Source organism: Felis catus, chromosome B1 (genome assembly GCF_018350175.1).
Source record: "Felis catus isolate Fca126 chromosome B1, F.catus_Fca126_mat1.0, whole genome shotgun sequence".
NCBI classification, from domain to species: Eukaryota; Metazoa; Chordata; class Mammalia; order Carnivora; family Felidae; genus Felis; species Felis catus.
In genome coordinates this window covers 121,206,228-121,228,934 of record NC_058371.1, presented here as the reverse complement: position 1 = coordinate 121,228,934, position 22,707 = coordinate 121,206,228, and positions in this window count along the sequence as shown.

The following is a 22,707-nucleotide window of genomic DNA, read 5'->3' as shown; positions in this document are numbered from 1 at the left end:
TATATATATAGAGAGAGAGAGAGAGAGAGAGAGACAGAGAGAGACAGAGAGAAACAGAAAGTGTTAGCAGTGCTTATCTCTTAATAGTGAATCACATGGGGTTTTTATCTTATATTTGCTTGTGTTTCTAAAAGATTTTCCAGAGTAAACATATATTATTTCTATCTTTAAACAAATAAACAAACAAAGCCTTTGTTCTACCTGGTACTTTGTTTAATTTAATTTAATTTTTAATTTAAATTTTTAATTAAATTTAATTTAGAGGGAATATTTATATAAACGTTCTGTATTCTAATGTTTGAATTTTTAGGAAGTATGTGATTTAAGAGCACTTTAATGAAACATAATACTTGAAAGGAACTAAACCACCCTACCTTGAGAGGTGAAAAGTTGTTTTTGTTTGTATTTTTATGCAATTCGTTTTCTGTATCTCTTGTCTAATCTGAAAGATAAGCTCTTGTGAGGTTATGCAAGAACCATCCCAGAATTCTTTACAAGGACATATCAAGGCTTGTCATTGACATCTTTGACACTGAAGAAATTGTATAATGAAGACTTCAACACTGATGAGTTTATGTTAACTCATATGGTGCTGAGAAAATTTATTCAATTGGCACCGTTATTAAGCATCTAAATTAAACTTCCTTTTTATACTTGCTTTCTTCCTCTGCCAGCTTGTCAGTGAATAAAGTTACCTAAAAATGGAAGGAATGTCAAAAAGTGATCTCATGAACTGGCAAAGAATATGAGTTCTGGGTTCAAATTCTGACTCCTTTTCTTAGTTATATGTGACTTGACTGAGTCCCTTGGCCTTTATATGCTTTTTCATGCTACCATGAAAAAAATGGGGATAATCACTATGGCAACTATGAATGTTGTTTAGAGAATTAGGTGAAAGTTCAGAAAGTTTTCTAAAACAAACAACCAAACAATTAAACTAACCTTAAACTTCTAGAATCTTTAGGCTAAAAGAAATTGCCTTCATTCAGTGATATATTTTCAAGTTTTAGGACTTTACATAAACCTTCTCATTCTAGAGTGATTAACCAATTTCCTAAGAAATATTCTGATGATGCAAATCCCAAAATATTGTTGAGAATAGATTAAATACATTTCTAACTGGTATTTTCAGGAATTTAGTCCATGCTCCACTTTAAGGTATTTTAAATGTCAAGTACTTCCTTCAAGGGAGATAGAAGCTAAAAGCTTATTTTTATTACTTGTCTATCTGAAGTGGGGATCAGGGAATCTTCTGAAGGTGTTGGGATCAGAACTGAGGACAAACAGATATTTAGGGTCCATGATACTGGAGATATAAAGTCTCCCTCCTACAGAGCCAAAATGGACAATGAACAGGAAGAGTGGGTGGGCCTCACCATTTGGTCAAACTTATGCCAGTGAACTCTCTTCCTTAATTACTAAATTTCTTTTAATCAACTTCTAGTGGACCAAAACCAGTGCTATTTCATATTGCTCAAGTGATAGAAAACATGGCAAGCTAATTCTTAAAGTTTCCAGTTTATCTTTCACATTCCTAATGATTGATTTGTCACAATTGTATTCCTCAACATATAAAGACAGTCCTCTCCTCTCAAACCAACTCCCTAACTTGATAGGGATCAATCTCTTAAAGCTCTTGATACATAAGGACACAAATATGATGGAATCATAAAAGCATGGTAGCTCAGAGATGAGATATACAAAAAGTTACTTCAGTGCAAATTCTTACCTAACATATCATTGTCAGAAATCCCCTTGACAAATGATGAATGAGCCTGCATGTCAAAAGTTGAAATGATCAGAACTCATTACTCTGTGAGGCAGCCCATTCTTCTATTGGACCACTCATCCTGTTAAAAACCTTAATTACCATTTCTTCATCTTTATCTGCCTTAAGAAGCTCTGGAAATCATTATCATAAATTGACTTTTCCGTGTACAAAACTGAGTTGAAGAGTATTTTTTCCATTAATTATGTAAATCACATTAATAAGGAGATAAGATTTTTCCAAGAGCTTTTTGGGAATAAAATGTAATATAATTCATTTGATAATATCTAACACAGCATAGGTATGATGACTTCTGTAAAGTTCTGGAACATGTAGATGAATAAAAAATAGGCAGGTAGAAAGTTCTTTAATAGTTTACTTAACTTTCCATTTAGCTCAGCTGTTGCCATACAGCCCATATCCAAGATTTCTGCTCAGATGTCTCATTTTTGGTGTGCTAGAAATAGTATCTGAGAGAAATATTCTTTTCTTATGTCAAAAGACACCTATTAAAAATTATTGAGTGCGTAGTATATGCCAGGTATTTTTCACAGATATGTTCATGAAAAATGTGACATGTGAATGAATGGCATCTAAGTGTCTTCACTTTTCACTTTACATCTGAGCCATCTAGCTTTACTAATTTACCTATTTAAAATTTACTCCTTTTTTTTTCACCCATTCTAATTCTTGTTCTTAATTTTCCAAATCCTTTTTTGCATTGTTCATGTCTGTGGCTATTTAGTAATAGTCAAAGGGATCTTTCACAGGAGCAGATCTGAACCAATTTAAAGGCATGATGAAGTGATTTATTTACTTCTCCTTTCCAAACTTCCAGACAAATGGAGGTTAGTTAATTCTCTAAAAACTGTGAGTTTTTTTTCCCCCCTCTTTTTCCAAATAAAGAAAGCCAACTGTAGGCACAGCTTTTGGGTATTCATAGAAACCTATAAACTTAAAGTTAGAAATGGAGTGTCTGTACTGGCTCATTCCTCTTAATAAACCACTTCTCAGTTAAAGGGTTACCTTACTAATGGCTTCTGGACTATACGTCAGGGATTTAAGAACCTGTGGCTCATTCTTTATATTTAATTCCCAATCTTCTTTGGTCATTTCCTTTCAGGATTCGGTTTTTGACCTAGTATATGCTCTTCAGAAGAGACTACCTAGATGTAGAGTTTGTTTTAGTTTGTTTTTTCCCCTGGATGCTGTATCTGAGATCAATATTCTGCTAACCTGTGGAGACATTTCCCAGATGGTGATGTTCTACATTCTCAATCCTGACTCTTGTCAAAACTGGCTGAGATCTGTAGCCAACACTTTTACTGCTTACTGAATGCCCAACTTCCTGCATTAGGTAGGTTTATGTGGTTGGTTCTGGCTAGAGGCTATAAGCAGAATAACACATGTCACTCTCAGGACAAGGCATATGCTTTCTATTCCCCTTCCATGGCAACCTTTGAGACCATCTATTCCTGAGAGTACAGTCTGGGTCCCAGAGTGACTGTATGGAGTAGAGGTCTCCACCTCTAAGCCATAGATCTGCTCTGAATTTGTATCAGCAACATATAAACATTTATTGTATTAAGCTACTGCGATTGCTTCAAGTTTATTTCATTACCAAACCTGTCCTGACCAGTAGAAGATCCTATTTATTACATTCTTTTGAAAATCTTGATTTTTCTTACTTTTCAGACATTATATGCCTCCACACTAGATAGTAAATTTCTGAATGGCAGAGCATTTGTCTTGGTCATCTATCCCCATAGTTAGTAGAGTGCCTGACATAAAATAATTAAAGTTTTATGTCAACTATGTTGATCCATTGGCTCTGATCTTAACCTTTTAGAAAGATTGTCTATTGAATCCTAGTTTCTTCCCCCACATTTGCCTGCTCCATTTTTCCTTAAGCAATAAAATGCAATGAAAGTTTTACTGATTCAACTGAAGGCTCGTTGAGTAGTCCAGGAGGTGGGTGGGGAGAAAGGAGATCTAGATAGTTTCTTAGAGATTATGTAGCTTTCCTCATTTTACTGAGAGAAGTTGGTGTATCATGAGGACATTGGCTTTGGGTGCAAATAGCCTCAGCTTAGCCATTTTCTCTATGTGACTAAGAGCAACTTAGTAAGTCACTCTAATCCTAAATGGAGAAAAAAAAAATTTCCCTTGGGGCTGTTGAAGTAATACATCATTTCATATATGTAAATTATCTGAAATAGTTGATGAACTTTCCATTCCAGTTCTTTTATGTGGCACTAGAATAGAAATAACTTTTCTTTGAATCTTAGTTTACTCATCTATAAAATGACAATGACACTTCCTATTTCTGAAGCTATCAAGCTGATAGTTTTGTTTCAAAAATTAAAGATGATTTGAATAAAACTATTCTAATACTCATTAGTTTCTACATAAAAGTAAGGTACTTTATTTTCAATTTTCTGAAAAGTAAGAAGATGTAAAGTAATACAAATAATTTTAGGAACAGGGTGTTAATAATTAAGAATATGGCCATTATTAAATGCCTTGTCTTGCCAGAATGCAAACAATTTTAGCAAAATACAAATGGTCTTTGCACCAAGCTCCTCAAAATAAATCATTTTCATTTCATCACCAAATAGAATTGTTTAAAAATGTTTTCAACTTCATTAAACTAGCATTGGCTTAATATTTTCTCATCCTGTACAACTAAACACAAAAATATCTTGGATTAACAACAAAGCTGGGACCCAATTCAACCCATCCTTCCAAATCCAGACTTTGGTCAGAGGAAATGACATAGTAATGGCTTTCACAAGCAGCTGAGTGCTGCATTTGAGCACATTTCCAACCATAGAATTCAAATTTCCTGTCTTAAGAGGTTTTAGATTCTGATACCCTGGAGTGGCTTGACCCTATACCACTGGCAGTTTTGCCCATGTTTATCCATGAATTTTAATATCAAATATAATTCATGGAGCTTTTCAAAAATATATATGTTTAAGACTTAAACATAAAATTTTTATTTTGGAAACCCAGGGTAGGGGCCAGGCATGCATATGAGAAAAAAATATATATACTGATGATTCTGATGGTTACCCTGTTAATAATTACTTATTTAGATCATTATTAAAAAAATTTTTTTAATGTGCGTTTACTACTATTTAAAAGGAAGCAGCTGAATTTCTTGGTCCTCACTCTCAGCATTCATTCCAAAGTCTCACCTTAAGATTGTATAAGTGGTTCTAATTGACTCCTATCAAGCTTTCTCAACATCAGTGTAATGAAGTCTTAAAAAGCAGTGACAATATTTCAGAAGCTCACTTTTACAGAATGTTTACTGCTTTGAATTAAAATATAAATTCCATTTATATTGTCAAACTCACAGCTAATTAAACCTGGCTTGATCTTTTCAGGTAGCAATGAGTCCAGCCTATGGGAAGACATAATTAATTTTTGTGATTTTGCACCCTAAAATCCCTAACATTCCAAACTGCCTTGAATAATCATTCATGAATTCCCTTTGGAATCTCATTACATTTGCATCCCGATTTATACAGTGCAAGAATATAATATCTCCAAATTTTGAAGGATTGGTTATATTCTAAGTGGCTTTAGATTTTTTTTCTTTCTATTTGACTGAAGTGTTTTTGTGAACACTCAAATTTAAGGCATGGTGACCAAGGTATAATTCCATTAGAACGTCATTCTGTCTAATGTGTTTAATTACACCACCTTTTATTTCATGCTGTCCTAACAATCTTCTGATTATAAGTTTTCAGGCCAAGTATAATTCTCCTTTAGAAAAAAACAAAACATGATGACCAATAAAGCAAGTTTCACAGATACTTAGCAATAATTATGTTCTATTTACATTAATTAATTAGCCTTTATGTTTCTATACAACCAGAGTCTGTTGGATATGACTAGTTTAATTCAATGCTCCAGATCTGAAAATGCTCAGTTTCTGGGTCTATGAAATTAAAAACCAGATGCTGATCCACTGTGATCCAACCAAGTCATGCTTCTATGAAAACCCTGCCTGAGTGTTCCTGGGTGATATCTCTATTTTTACGGTTATTTCTTCTTCTGTCACAAAAAATAATTTCTAAATTTATTTATCTTTCTTCTTTTAAAATTTATTTTTGAGAGAATAAGCATGAACCAGGGAAGGGTAGAAACAGAGGGGACCAACGGATCCAAAATGGACTCCACGCTGACAGCAGTGAGCCCAACACAGGGCTCGAACCCGCAAACAGCAAGATCATGACCTTAGCTGGTCAATGCTCAACTGACTGAGCCACCCAGGGCACCACAAGAATTCCTGAGTTTCATTATCCATTGTATTGTATAGAATGTATTGCTTTTTTTTTTTTCATTTTCCTTAAATAACTATTTTAAGCTTCAAGGATGGCTCCCTAAGCCTTGAATTTAATTGAAATTTAATGAAATTAAATGAAAAATTCACATTTTTCTTTAAAACTGGTTTCTTATTTTTATAAACTCTGATGGTAGTTATCTTATTTCTTTAAGTACCATTCTATTAAAACTCTGATTTTTAAAATAATTCATTTCTAAAGAAATATGGTTTTTATTGTATACTCTTATTAACATCTAAAATACTTTCAGTGGAAGCTCATTGAATGATGTGGAGAAGTATAAATAATAAACATAGCATTCTCACAATACACATGGCCTTATGTAATGGGTAACCATTTCTTGCATTACAATCAAGTGTTTCATTCAGAAATTTTTCGTTACAGCTTTCTTCTGAACTTTAAGAATGAAAAAATCCTAGAAATTCCATAACTGATACTGGTCTTGAATGGAGAATCTCTGAATTCCAAAACTAATCTAATTTTTAAAACTAATTTATGCCAAATTCCACAGTAGGCTAGGCACAATTGATCGTAGTGGCTACTTTGTCTCAAAGATGTCCAGATGGCTTGTTGTCTCTTGAGTGTAATTTTTGGAAGACATTTATAGTTTATTGAGAAGTCAAGAAAAGATATAGAAGGATATCTCACTATCATTGAAAATAGAAAGATTTATCCACACCAATTGCTTATCCCAATTCCAAATGTTAATTTCTGAAAAATATCTTAATTCAGAATTTTAAAATGTTTAAATGGATTGTAAGACCAAAAGTATAACAGAAGCAAACAAAAATGAGAAAGAAGTTTTAGATGTAGAAAGACAAGAAAGAGAAAATACTAAATGCTTATACATTAGAATTGGCTATTGGCTTTAACCCAATTTGATGTTGACCCAAGTACTAGCCATCAAGAGTCTTGGTTTGTCAACCTGAGCTTGGAAATTCTGTAGCACAAGGCTTCTCTAAGTGTGGCAATGGACTATAAGCATAAAAATCACCAGGAGTGCTTACTAAAAAATAAAGAGCATAGATTTTGTCTGGACCAGAGGGTCAAAACCTCTAAAGTTAAGATCCTAAAAATTGTATTACTGAGAGTATCACGTAGGTAATTCTTACGCATGCTAACGTTTTAGAAGCACGTCTGTATTTTTGTGTGTGTGTTCATTTTTGTTTATTTGTTTTCCCCAGGGTTTACTAAGTGTTTCCATATCGGACATCTTAATCAGCTCCCAAATAAGGGAATCCACCAATACCTAGGCCTTTAGCTTGTTACTAAATGTAGAAATGTTGTTGAGGAGTGAAACAAAAGGGAATGCTTCCATTTACTTAGTGATTTTATGAGATAGAAAACAAAGCCCCATAAACTACAGACTCAGACATTTTGCTTAGCTCAGATTTGCAGTATAGTAAAACATGTGTTTTGGGAAGTTTATTTATAGGTAGAGCTGAGGCTGAGATGAGTAGTTGTTTTAGAGAATGAAGTTATTTACTTGATTATTACAATGATATGAGACTTTTGGGAGGCAAGAGCCATATATGGAGCAGAATCACTAACATTAGGAAGATATCATTGGAGATTTGAGAAGAACTCATAACCTACTGAAACTTTGTGTTTTCTAGTTTTAGACATGCGCTTCTTATGGTAGCTATCGTTTTTGTGCACAGAAAACAAATTTAACCTCCAAAAAGAAATAGTAGAGCTTCTCCCTTTTGTTGATTTTCTTTCTGATGAAAATAATGAAAAATAGAAGCATTTGCCACAGCAAACATCAATTCATTTTCCCCTCGATGTTCCAGAAGATAAAAGATTTAGAAGACAAAATAGGAGACTCAGGGCTAATGGCCTCTTAAGAAGCCATGCAGAGCCTCTACCTTGCAGGAGGCCAGACTTTCTCTCCTCCACCCATCTCCCCCAGTCTTCATTCTGAAAAAAAGAACAAACAAACAAACAAAAAAAACCAAAAAGACAAACAAACAAACAAAAAAACATAGATTGATGGATGAGACTTCCATCAGACAAAGATCTGGGGGCAAGAGTAGATTTACCACAAAGCTAATGAAGTTTACATTTCAGAGTGTTTCACTTGCATATGCTAATTTCAAGGTCATCTGGGTAGGACCTAGGAATGCTTTCATACAGTTCTATGTGTTTGCTGTAAAATTTGTGAAAGAAAGATATTTTAACGGAAATCAGTTTAGGCTACTGTCTCTCTTTCCATTGTCTTCCTTCCTCCCCTCCTGGGTAGCATTGCAATGGATATCATGGGGATATAAGTAAGAAGAGTTTGAGTGGGAATTTAAAGATTTGGTGGTATATAATTGTTATGATTGACAGGCATTTCTCTGCACCATGAAGTTATGACCATCTGTTTCAGTGCACTGTACTGTCTTTTAGGAATGTCTTTACTGGTCACTCCATGGATTGGGCTTGTGTTGTGCGTAAGTGGCTAAGACCTGTTGCGTGATTATAATTTGAATGTGTTTATGGCTCTTGGTACTAAAACTTTGTGGATGTGGAAGCAAAACAATGTTTGAAATGTATAGAATTGGATGCCAGTTTGTGGATAATTCTCCTAATCATCAGATTTATCAAGTCATATGTTCAGCATATGGTTCCATTTTTTTCTTCTATAAGGAAAACATTTAATAGATTCCATACGTTCAAATGTAAATGCAAAGTAATTTTTTTGATAGGAATCATGAGAAATAGAATTTATCAACTTGTCTGATAAATATCAGATTAGTATTACAAAAAACAAGTATATATATATGTACAGTCACATGTTTAGGTACCTCAACTATAAGTAATCTGAAACAAATTTTGTTCAACCCAGCTAGAGAAAGACTGATTATCTTTCTCTTCTCCCTGTAAAAAAGGGTCTTACAAAGTTTTGTCATATGAAAAAGTGATCAGATATTACAAAACCAAACATGTAGAAAATAAGTATTATAGAATTGGGTTGTTTTGTGACATTCGTAAGATTTGTTTGCTTTTAAAATGTGTAATTTACTGTGCTTTTTTTTCTCTTATTCCAAATGAATAATTACCATCAGACCTTATATCTTTTCCTCAAAAATAACCATCACATTTTATAAGCTTCAGGCCCCATAAAATCTTTTCCTTGTCCTTCCAGGGAAAGCTAAATGGAAGATATGAATATGCCTAAAATTCAGCTAAAATAATGTGGTTCTCAAAAAAAAATGTCTCTAAAACTGTACCAAGTCTCTGTCTTTCAGTCTCTCATTCTCTCATTTTGTCTCTTTCTCCCTTTCCTATCTCTCCCCACATCCCCTAACACACACACACACACACACACACACACACACACACACAGGTTGTCTAGACTTTTCATATTTCAGACAACAGAACAGAGGCATTCTCTACATTCAACATTATAATTTGCATAGATCACTAAGCCTCAGTGAGAGAATATACAATAACTTTGTTTTCCTGTTTCCACAAAAGGCCACATGACACTTCCCCTCTATGGACTCCAAGTGTACTTGGAAAGTTCACACTTCTCAATCCTTTATGTCTTTAAGTGATGTTTATCTGCCCTGTGTTTCTGAGAGCAATCTTTAAACTCCTCTTGTATTTCTGTCCTTGATTATGTCCTGGATGCCAACTAGGAATACACCTCAAAACCATGCAGAAAAAAGGTTCTATTCTCTCTGGGAAACCTGCAAGGGAGATACCCCTTGATCAGATGAATAGATCATATAACTAAATCAACAAAACTAACAACTGGATTTTTTTTGTACACAATCTTTGAAATAAAAGAAAATCATTCAGTCATGTGAGTTTATGCTAAAGGAAACTTGAGAAGTATTTAGTCTAATACTCATACTAAGTCTCAGAAGCTAAGTAGCTCAGTGTCAGGATTTGAACCAGCCTCCTTGCTCTTGGTCCAGTGCTTTTCTGGTCACACTCTTGTACCTTGTCCAGAGCTCCAACAAGACATGGCAGGACTATAACAGCAATATATTAAGGTTCAGTGTCACAAAATTAACCAGGGGCTTAAAATCTAGATGAGGGTCAGACTTGTGGACAATTTTGAAATTCTCAGAAAAACTGAGGTAAAAAAAATGCAACAGCTTATGAAGTTTAAGTTATCATTTGTTCAGCAAATATCTCTTAAGTATCTATTACGAGCCCACCACTGGTGTAGGGACTAGGTATAAAATAATGAAGAAGATATAGTCGTACTTACCCTAACGGTATCCATGGTGTGAAGGCAAATCCTCATCATTTTAAAAGTATTTAGTTATTAATATTTGACTACTTATTGTATTAGTTTCTCAACCTATCATAACGAAATACCACGGACTGGTGGCAAAAATAACAGGTATTTATTTCTCATAGTTCTAGAGGCTAGAAGTCTGAGATCAAAGTGTTGGTTGATTTGGTTCCCAGGAAGTACGCTCTTCTTGGCATTCAGGGGGCTTCCTTCTCATTGTATCTTCACATGGTGGGACAGAAAGAGTGATTTCTCTGATGTCTCTTCTTCTAAGGGCACTAATTTCACCATGAGAGCCCTACTTCATCACCTCATCTAAACCCCATTATCTTCTGAAAGCTCCATTTCTAAATACCACCACATTGGAGCTTAGGGCTTCAACATATGAATTTTATGCTTATTTAATTAAATACTTATTAAAAATATAGGAACATTTATAAATATTTAATTATTAAAATAATAATTTAAGTATAGTTGTGATGAGAAATGTATAAGAGAAATGTAAATTATGTAATGAAGATATACGATAAAAAGAACTTAATTCTAGACTTCCAGGGAAAATGACAGAGAGTAGGAGGCTGGTAGACTCACCTCATTATATGATACACCCAGGTGACACCCACATCAGTATAAATAACCCAGAAAATCACTAGAAAACTGGCAGAACAAACTTTCCATAGCTAAATGTAGAGAAGAGGCTTCATCAAGAGGGTAGGAAGGATAGAGATACAGTTGGAAGCTAAACAGACCCTCAGGGCTGTCCATGGGAGGAAGAGACACTTCAGGTACAGAAATGGGAGAGGAACAGATCCCACACCAGGCACCCCCGGCATGAAGGACCACACTGGGAAGATGAATCCCCAGAACGATTGGCTTTGAACACCAGAAGGACCAATTTTGCAAGTTCTTACTATCAGTGGGGCTTGGAACTTTAAAAATCAGCAGGCATGGATCTGGGAGAGCTGGAGAGTGAGAAGAAATGGAGTCCATGCCTTTAAAGAGATAGCACAACAAACAGCACCGCTGAGATACAGCATGGAAACAACAGTTTGAAAAATGCCTGGGGTCTATGGGAAGGAGATTTATTTATTAATCTCAGAATGTGTGCTGGAGGGGCAGGAATCTTTAGGAGACTTCTCTAGGAGCAAAGGAGCTAGTGAGTGCTATTTTCTTCCCCTGTTCCTCAGCCCAGATCCAGGGACACCTGTAGGAACCAGTGCAGTGGGAACAAGTGCAGCACAACTACTCTCCACCTAGCTTGCTAACAGTGCCACTGCCCTCATGCTCTTCTGTGGACAAGTCTTCTCCAGCCTGGCCTTGGCAGGAGTTTTCCCAGGCCGCAGCAGGTACCCTCCCACAGCGGTGGGATGAATGCTTCACCCCTGTGATTTGCAGACCTGTCCCTCAAGCACATCCTCAGCAGGGGTCCATCTAAAGTGACACCACAAATGTGGCAGTGTGCAAAGTGGCCCCCACAGGTTGCCAGCACCACTCCAAAGTGACTCCTGCCCTGGGGAGAGGAAAAGATTACTACACACACCAGTTCAACTGCAGCCATGGCAGTGGGCTGGGGGCAGATATCTGGTCTGACTACAGGCCTATCAAGGTAAGCTTCTCAGAAGATATCACAGGGAAAGTACCCTGCAGTTTGGTGCTACTGCAGCTCTAGCAAATGCTGGTCTGATTCAACTTAAGCCCAAGGAAGTTCGAGACTGGCCCACTAACCACACAGGGACCAAACTCTGCCCACAACAGGCAAAGAGAACCATTGCAGATGACAGGACTGAAGATGAATGCAACATTGGGGTACACACAATATACATAGGAGACACCCCTGAAGCACCAGGTTCTGGTAAACAGAGGACTTTGCACTGCAGGGCACTATAGGACATCTTCTTCATAAGGCCACTGCTTTCAAGAGCAGGAGATGTAGCTGATTTCCCACACGTAGAAACAGACACGGAGAGTTAGCCAAAGTGAAACGACAGAGGAATATCTCCCAAATGAAATGAACAGGGCAAAATCACAGCAAGAGAACATAATGAAATGGAGATTAATAATGTGCCTGATAGGGAATTTAAACCATTGGTAATAAAGATACTCACTGGACTGGAGAAAAGAGTGGAGGATACCAGTGAGACACTCAATAAAGAGATAGAAAACATAAAAAAGAACCAATCATGGATGAGGAACTCAAGAACTGAAATGAAAAATAATCTAGAGGGAATGAATGGTAGACTAGAGGAAGCAGGAGAACAGATCAATTACCAGGAAGGACAGAGTAATGGCAAACAATCAAGCTGAACAGGCAAGAGAAAAAGAAAAAGAAAAAAAAAAAAAAAAAGAAAAAGAAAATAGATTAAGGGAACTCAGCAACACCATCAAACATAGTAACATTTGCATTATAGGGTCCCCAGACAGAGAAGAGAGAGGAAAGGGGGCATGAATTTATTTGAAGAAATGATAGCTGAAAACTCCCCTAATCTGGGGAAGAAAATAGATATACAGATCCAGGAGGCACAGAGATTCCCCCAACAAACTTAACTCAAGGAGGTCCATGCCAAGACAGATTACAACTGAACTGGAAAAAGTAGTGATAAAGAAAGAATTTTAAACACATCAAGAGAAAGAAAGAAAGAAAGAAACAAACAAACAAACAAACAGTGATATACAAGGGAAATCCCATGGTCTATCATCTGATTTTTCAGCAGAAACTTTGCAGGCCAAAAGGGAGTGGCATGATATATTCAAAGGGATGACAGAGAAAACAAACAAGCAAACAAACAAACCTACAATAAAGAAAACTACCCAACAAGGTTATCATTCAGAAGACGGAGAAATAAAGAATTTCCCAGACAAACAAAAGTTAAAGGAATTTATGACCACTGGACCAGACACACAAGAAGTGTTAAAGGGGGCTCTGAGTGGAAAGAAAATACCATAAGCAGGAGTAAGAAAAGTAAGTAGCACAAAAGCAATAAAACTAAGCGTATCTATGAAAGTAAGCCAAGGAATTCACAAACTAATGGGATGTAACGCATGACACTACATACCTAAAATGTAGTACTTTTAGAATGGGTTAAAACTTAAGTGACCATCAACTTAATATAGACTGCTATGTGTGTAAGACCTTATATATAAACCTAATGATAACCACAATATCAGAAACTGGTAATAGATATGCAAAAAATAAGAAGAAAAGAATCCAAGCATATCACTAAAGAAAGCCAGCAAATTATGAGAGAAGAGAGCAAGAGAAGAAAGGAACAGAGAAGAACTACAAAAACAATCACAAAGCAAGTAACAAAATGGTAGTAAGTACATACCTATTAATAATTACTCTGAATGTTAATGGGCTAAATGCTCCAATCAAAAGATAAGGTGATAGAATAGATTAAGAAGCAATACCCATTTATATGCTGCTTATAAGATTCATTTCAAACCTAAAGATACATGTAGATTGATAGGGACAGGATAGAAAAGCATTTATCATGCAAATAAAAGTGAAAAGAAAGCTCAGGAACTAGCTTGTGTGGAACGAAATAGACTTTAAAACAAAGACAGCAACAAGATACAAAGAAGGACCATGCATAAAAATAAGGGGGACATAATAAAGGGGGCAAGCCAACAAGAGGACAGAACAATTGCAAATATTATGCAACCAACATGGGAGCACTCAAATTCAAAACAAAAACAAAAATAAAAACAAAACCGGCTAAATGACAACAAACATAAAGGAAGTAATTGATAGTAATACAATAATAGTAGGGAACTTTAACACACCATGTATATTAGGCCACAAAACAAGTCTCAACAGATTCATAAAGGTTGAAATCATACCATACATCTTTTCTGACCCCCATGCTATGAAACTAGAAATCAACCACAAGAAAAAATCTGACAAGAACACAAATACAGAGTCACCAAATGACTCTGAAAAGTCAAGTAAGTTGAGAATTGATAAACGTTATTTGGATTTAGGACTACGGAGGTCACTGATGGCTAGACCGGGAGCCAGTTGAATGTTAAGGTTAGGGTTAGTGTGAACTACATTTCATAGTAAACAGGATATAAAGAAGAGACAGTGTATAGACAACCGTTTCAAAAGTTCATAAAGAGTTGAAGAGGCAGGAATAAATTTGCAAAGTTATAAGGCTGTATCAGTCATAAGTACTATACGAGTCATGTTCCTTTGGCACTGCCTGCCTTTCAGATCCTTGGAGTCGGTGGAGGCCAACCAACTCTGTTTCGCCAACACGGGTTCCTCATCTGGGTTTGACCAGTCACTTGTCCTAGGAGTCTGGGCTGACCTAGCACCACTGGATTTTCTGGCTTCTCTTATCTCTTCCAAACTTGGCTGAATTGTAACCGCACTGATCCCAGGGTGAACTCTGGTATCCAAGAGTGCCAGACCACAAGACTCAAAAAAGCAGAGAAGTTAACTCCTTGAAGGCCAATATTGCTCAGTTGAAAATAAAACCTAGAAGGGAATTAGGCAAATCAATTCCCTGACCTTTCTTTCTCCTCAGGACTACCAGAAGCACATTTTCTTCTTGTCTCCTGTCTAGAGATACTGCGAATGTCAAGCAGTCATAGTCATACCTATTGAACAACCTGCTACACACTTTAGAGCTTATACTGAAGGCATAGCTATTTGCATCTCATTTTATGTTGCTTTATGTGATAACTTGTCTCATTTTTTCTTTTCCTCTAAAATATGGCATCAGCACTTTAATTTTTGTATCAGTCTCTCTGGTTTATAGTAAACCTGAGCTAATAAAAGTAAAAGACCTAGGGTTTTTTTTTCTTTGTTTTGTTTTGTGTTGTTTGTGTTTTAGATGGGGAAGACCTGAGCACATTTATTACTGGAGAGAAGGATCTTGTCAGGAAGAAAATATTGAAGATGTAGGAGAAAGGGAGAATCATCACCGGGGTGTAGTCTTCAAGTAAGGAGGCAGAATGAGCCCCATAGCATGCATGGAGGGTGAAACTAAGTTTTGTTGTACCTTTGTACCTTTGTCAGGCTATCTTCTCAATGATGAGATATATTATTTATCATCATCATTATTATTATTATTATTATCCCTTACCACATCTGTTGAAGTAATTCTCACCATTGTCCTCATAGTTCAGAGGAAGAAAGAATTTTCCCAAGTCACACAGAGTGTAAGTGGAGGAGACAGAATTGTATATCAAGCATCTATTTCCAGAGCTAATCTTCTCACTCAGTGCATTTTACTACTTACCTTTCACTGGAATAAGATTATTTCCTCCATTGTGATTAGAAGAAAGGAAGAGCTTTCATGCAGTGCAGATATGAAGATGTTTGTGGTGGAAAGGTGAGGGAGTTCCCTTTAGATTGCTCCGAATTTCCCAGTGGACTGTGCCACAGCTAAGAGTGAGTGGAAAAGGGTATGCTGGGGATTTCACAAGAGTATGAAAAATTAGACATAATTTCATCTGTAGCCTGGGTAATTGCAATAACCTCCAACCCACTCATACCCTCATTTCTCCCCAGTCTAGTTTCAACACAGCCACAGAGTGATCCTGTTAAACTCAAGTTAAGGGTGGCTTGGTCGATTAAGCAGCTGACTCTTGATTTCGGCTCAGGTCCTGATCTCATGGTTCATGAGGTTGAGCCCCACACTGAGCATGGAGCCTTCTTGGGATTCTCTCTCCCCTCTCTTTCTGCCCCTCCTGTCCTCTCAAAATAAATAAATAAATAAATAAATAAATAAATAAACATTTAAACTCAAGTAAGATCATACCACTCGGCTCAGACTTACCCATGACTTTGCATCTGGTTCAGGAAAAGAGTCAAATAATTCTTATTAATACATGTAAGGCACAAATCATTCAACTCTATCCCCATGTGTCTCCTCTCTGAGATCTTCCTCTTCTCCCTCCCTTGTTCACTCAGTTCCAGCCTTCCATGAAAACGTATCATGATCCCAGTGATCATGACCTTTGTACCTCCTCCTTCTACTCGGGATTCTCTTTGTCCAGACATCCACGTGGCTAGTATCTTTTAGGGTTTGTTCAAAACTTGCCTCTCATAGAATCCTTCCTGATTATGCTAAGATCTCAACTGTCCTGCTAACACTTCATATCCCCATCCCTTCTTTGCTATTTTTCTTAATACTTACAATTACTTATCACATTATATACTTCAATATTGTTTTTGTCTTGTATATTGTCTGTCTTTCTCACTAAAATGTAAAAGTCCTCAAGAGCAGAGCTTTTTGTCTGCCTTTTCACTACTGTCTCCCTAAGAGCTGGCATCTTCCTCAGCTCATAGATGCTTAATAAATATTTGTTTAATGAATTGTTGTAGAGAGTGGGAGAGTCAGGCACTTAGTGAAATGTACTAGATATCTACACAATACAAGACACTGAGGTGAGGGTGGTGAACACAGGTATGTGATTTTCTTCTATATCAGTAAGTTGCTAGGTATAGGAATAGGGACTAGTAGGGAGGGAGCTTTTCCTCCACCAGAATTTGTCTCAGAGACGTCTTTTCTCTCTTTTTTTCCATCTTAGACAGAATCTTAAATCCCATTAAATCCCATTAAATCTTTAATGGGAATTAAAGATGAAGCACTTTTAAGGGGCTTGTTAAAATTCAGATGGAAGTTACTAATAGATACGTGATAAAAGTGTTGAATAAAGAAAAAAAATCATGTCTGCAAGGTGCTGAAGTTCAAACCTTAGGTTGTCCATCTGTTTTTCTTCATCTAGGAAAAACTTGTATTTGTTGGCAGATTTGTGAATTTGCAGCTCAGATGATCTCTCCTGTAAGTGTTTCAGTTTGAAGGGTCACATACCAGGCTTGGAGTTCTGATATGTAAGCTAGCACATTCCCATCTAATTTTCCACTCCTGAGAAATGGGAAAGATTGAGTCATTAAGTGATAAGAAGCTTCCTAATGGTGACAAACCAGTCTTCTAGTGCAGCGTGCAGAGTGAGACCTAACTGGAATGGAGAAGACAGGAGATAAACAGACATTGTAATGAGAATTAAAAGAAACCACCATGATCTTCATCTGATTAATGGCACTTCCTCAGAAACAGCTGGTATTTCAAATTTGCTGGGCACAGGAAGCCCCTGAGGCATTTGCTAAATGCACACTCGTGAATCCAACTCAAGATCTAACGTGTTAGCGCCTCTAAGGCTGTGACCTGGAATCTTAATGTTTAATAAGCACCCCAGCTTACTATTCTATTGTATGCTGTGTATAAACCAAACACGAACAAACATTGTTATAGAACATAGCCTATAATAACCCCCCGCCCCACAATTAGCTTCTAAGTTATCAAATTGCTGAAAGTCAGACACTAGAGCTGCATTTTCCTACAGGAGGACGTTTATGTTCACATTCAGAGTCTTCTTACTTTTATTTTAAACAAATGTATAATACCGTGGCCTGGTTATTCATTTTAAATTTTTATAATTGAATAAAAACAGCAATTAGGAAAACAAGAACTATTTCCAAAAGCACATAAGAGCGCAGAAGGAATTGCAGTTTAGGACCTCCTTAGGTAGGGATAAGCAGATCTCAATGGTTCCAGAGGGTATCATTGCATTACAGACTAATAATATCCCTGAGTTAATAATGAAAGATTCCATCATTTTTAGTATTCTCTGTTTAAGACTTCAGGGAAGTGTAACGAGGCTTACAAAGGGTTAGGTGCACAAAAATAATATTAAATATAGATTAGAGTAAATCTCAGTTATTTGGAAAATTAACAGAAGTGGAAAAACTAATTTCCCAGATGAATGAGATACTTTCCATGCAGATAGTGGTGAAATAATGCCCCTATGTTGGACCCGGGGCTGGCCTGGCATAGGAAGTGGTCTGACGGGTGGTGTCATAGTTTATATTCAAGGTGCCAGAAACTGGGGAAGATTTGTGCCTGAGACAGCACAGGGCAGTGAGAGTCAGAGAAGAAAGCCACACCAGTGTGCGCTAGAACTTTGTAACTCCAAGGGCAGTTCCTGGACTAGCAGCCTCAATGTCACCTGGGAGCTTGTTAGAAGTACGGACTCTCAGATCCCACTCCAGACCTCCTGAGTCAGAACCCTCAGTTGACAGAATTCCTGGGCACCTTAACATTTGAAAAATGTTACTGAGATTTCTCAAGGGATGTAGTTGATGATGAAAAATGAGAGTTCATAATTCAGTATAACACAGAAACTCGCAATTCAAAAGCAAGTGCAAATTATATAAAATCGCCAAGAATGACTCAGGGGTATCCCTATAGCTCTTAAAGAGAAGGCATAGGTGATCAAAGATCCAGGATCATAAGCGGGACAGATATCCTGCCCATATTTATGTTAAAAAAATCTCATAGCTTTATCTCAAAATTTTTACAGTGTTTTTACTGTAACATAACATAAATATTTAAAAATGCACAAACCACGTGTAAACTCAATGACTTTTAAAGATATTTTAATGAGGTAAGATTTATATGCAATAAAATCCATGATAACTTTTCCAAGTGTATAACCCAGGCAATTATCCCTCTGGTCAGGATATACCACATACTCTTTTCCGCCAAATCATTTTCATCCGTATAGACAACTACTAACACACACACACACACAAACCTTATGTGCTTTGTGTGTGTCTGGATCCTTTCCCTTAAAAGAATGCTTTCAAGAGTTACCTTACATTTTTGCACATATAGTTTGTTACTTTTTACTAGTAAATAATATTTTTGTATGAACATATCACATTTGTTTATCCAGTCTCCTACTGATGGCCATTTTTTCTAGTTTTTTGGCATTATGAATAAAGCATCTATAAAAACTATTATACAAGGCATTTGTGGGCAATGTTTCATTTCTCTTGAGTAAATATCTAGGTGTGAGATTGCTATTAATTTTCTAAGAGACTGCCACTTGTCCAAAGTTGTTATACCATATTACGCCCTCACCAGCAATATATGAAATTCTGATCACTTCACATCCTTGCCAGCATTTATTTAGTGGTGTTATCGGTCTTTTAAATGTTAGCCACAAATTCACCATTTGTGAAATGGTGTCTCACTGTGGCTTTAATAGGCACTTCCCTGTTGACAAATGATTCTGAACCCTTCCTTGTGTGTATACTTATCCCTCATCTATCCTCTTTTGCCAAGGATCCGTTGAAGTCTGTGGCAGATGTTCCCCCCAAAAAATAATAATAACAAAAATAACCACAACAATATCTCCCATAACATATGTTTACCATATAATGCACTCACGACATCCTGCCATCAGGTAGTGGGGTGTATGTCATTTCATCTTAAAAATAGGTGGAATTTAGTGACTGCCTTGGCTGCTGGAGTATGGTGGCAGTGCTACTATATGACTTTGGAGGCTAGGTTGTGAAAGACTATATGCTTTATACCTCCAAGGATATGCTTTCTTGAAGGCCAGCCATCATGCCGTTTGAAAATCCAAGTCACTTTGTGGATAAACCCATGTGGATAGGAACTGATAGCCAGCACCAGCTTGCATCATGTGTGTGCACCACCTTGGAAGTGGATGCTCTAGACCCATTTGAACTGCCTTAGCCAGTACCAAGTGGAAGACGGGCAAACTGTCTGCTTTACTCAGGTTATTAGATTCATGAGTGAGATAAATGGTTGTTGTTGTCTTGAGCCACTTACCTGTGGGATGGCTTGGTATACGGCATTAAGACAGATTTTAATTGCTACACAACAAAAACTAAAACATCTGACATTGGCTTTGTGATTGAAGGGTGAAAGAAAAGCAAAGGGTATTAGTAAAATCATAAGGACCTCAAGCAGAAGCTTAAGAGACTATAGAATGCTGTCGGTGATGTTGTGAAGTAATGTGAAGAAAACGTTATTGGAACCCAATAGAAAGGGCACCCTCGTAATGTGAGGTAATCCTGGCATCTGAAGTGACATAGAAAATGGGAAATTTGCCAAATTTACCAAGTGGTGAGTTTATCAGGGTTCGGTAAACTTTTTCTTAAAGATTCAGATAGTAAATATTTTAGGCTTTCAGGCTATATGGTCTCTCACAACTACTGAACTATGCCATTGTTATGTGAAGAGAGCTATGGAAAATACACAAATAAATGCGCATGGCTAGGTTAAAATACAATTTTATTTACCAGAATAGATTTCCTCTCATAGGGCCCAGTCTACTGACCCCTCACACAGTTAAAGAGATGTCCAGGCAGAATATTAAAAGATTCATCTTATGTATTCTTGTTGTCTATGATAAAATGCAAGAAGAGAGAAATAAATTAAAGAATGAACTAGTAAATATAAAGGACTCAGAATTTCTGGATTTCCAAATAAAACTGCTCCTCATTCCCAGCCTCTCCAGATAGCAAAAGATCATCACAGTAAGAAAAAATTTCAGAGTTCCAACACGGGGCAGTGCTTTAAGAGCCATTGTTAAAAATCTCAGGAAGACTTAAAGTGATGCTTCATAGAATCTTTTAAATAGGAAAATCAAAACCAAAACCAAAAACTTATGAAGACATGAGCTGTAGAGAACCATTTTCAGGAAGGAGTAGTCGGCCCTAATCAAGAAAGTGGCAACATATAATCGGCTAGATTTCCAAATTGCTATTGACCAGTGACTACTGTGTGTCTCAGTTTTCTTCCTGTTGAATGTGCCTGTGGCACTTATCCCATTACTCTTTGCCTCTTTCACCAATGTATGTGGGATAAGAGGGAGGCAGATAACTTGTATCTTTTGTTCAGAGATCTTCCTATAGAAAGAAATCAAATGTATGAAGTTAAAACAAATTTGCCTTACATTAACCAGTATCTCATTTAGATGACAAAATCCTGGACTTGCAATCGAGCTTGATGAGTCAATGGATGATCTATTTGAAGGTTTTTATGAAGGTGGTGAATGTATTTTGGATATGAAAGTAAAACCTTGGTTTGAGAGCATAATTCGTTCTGGAAACATGCTTGTAATCCAAAGTACTTGTATATCAAAGTGAATTTCCCCATAAGAAATAATGGAAACTCAGATGATTTGTTCCATAACCCAAAAATATTTGTATAAAAATGATTACAATACTATAATCTAACATAAAATAGTAAAGAAAATATAAAATATAGAGAAAAATCAATTAACCTGCACTTACCTTTGAAAACCTTCGTGGCTGGTGTGAAGGAGACAAGAGAAGAGGGTGTTGTATAGGAGGACTTTCACTACCACTAACAGATGTTGATTACAGTACAGAATTTTTTTTTTATGTTTATTTATTTCTGAGACAGAGAGAGACAGAGCATGAGTGGGGGAGGGGCAGAGAGAGGGAGACAAACAATCCGAAACAGGCTCCAGGCTCTGAGCTGTCAGCACAGAGCCGGACACGGAGCTCAAACTCCCACACCATGAGATCATGACCTGAGCCGAAGTCGGTGGCTCAACCGACTGAGCCACCCAGGCACCCCTCCAGTACAGTATTAATAAACTCTTGTCATATACTGTGTTTAATGTAACTGGCAATAAAGCAGCAGAGGAAAGGGTCTATATCAACAGACAGCTTGACCTAGAATGAGGCAAAGCATTCCTAAGTTTACTCTGTACGGAAAAGCAAAGAACTGTCCACGGGTGCTTTGAAGTGACAAAAAAAAAATACACTAGTGCCAGTTGTGGGCACCTTCTAACGTTCTGAAAAATCACTGATTTATGCCAAACACTGCTGCCTAAGACTGAGCATCTAAGCATAGGAGAAAATCACCCACACTTCTGCAGCGACAGAGAGAAGAACCATTGGCTCAGTTGTGATCATGTCACATTGGGCATCACGTACTACTCGTATTGCAAGATATCGAGTTTATCAAGTTAAAGTTTATTGGAAATGTTTGCTTGTCTTGAGGAACCCTTGCAGAACACATTACTCGCAATCTAAGGTTTTATTGTAATTTGTGGGTAGAGGGTGGGCTGTGGTAGTTTTAAAAGGTCGTCCCCAAATTCTTTGATACTTCTTTCATTAAATGACAGTTTCTATATCTCCTTCTATAGAATCTAGGCTTAGTGACCGTTAGATCAATCAAATATGGCAGCTTTATAAAACGGGACTTTACCAAGAGATCAAGTGTCCAAACAGCCTGTGCTGAACTTGTCACTCTGTGTGGGAAGATCTTTCCCTGTTTCATACTCAGCATGTACTCCTTTGTTTTGCTTATTGTATCATACAGCACCTGGCTGATTACACTGCTATATCTGTCCCCTATGGGGAGGAGACAGGGTCCTTCTGATGCAGCATAAAAGGGGTGTGGGCAGGCATCCCTGGCTATGGGATATAGACACCCACTAGTGAAGCAAGCTCTGTCTCTTCTCTCTGTGAGTGCTTGATTGTGTTGTGT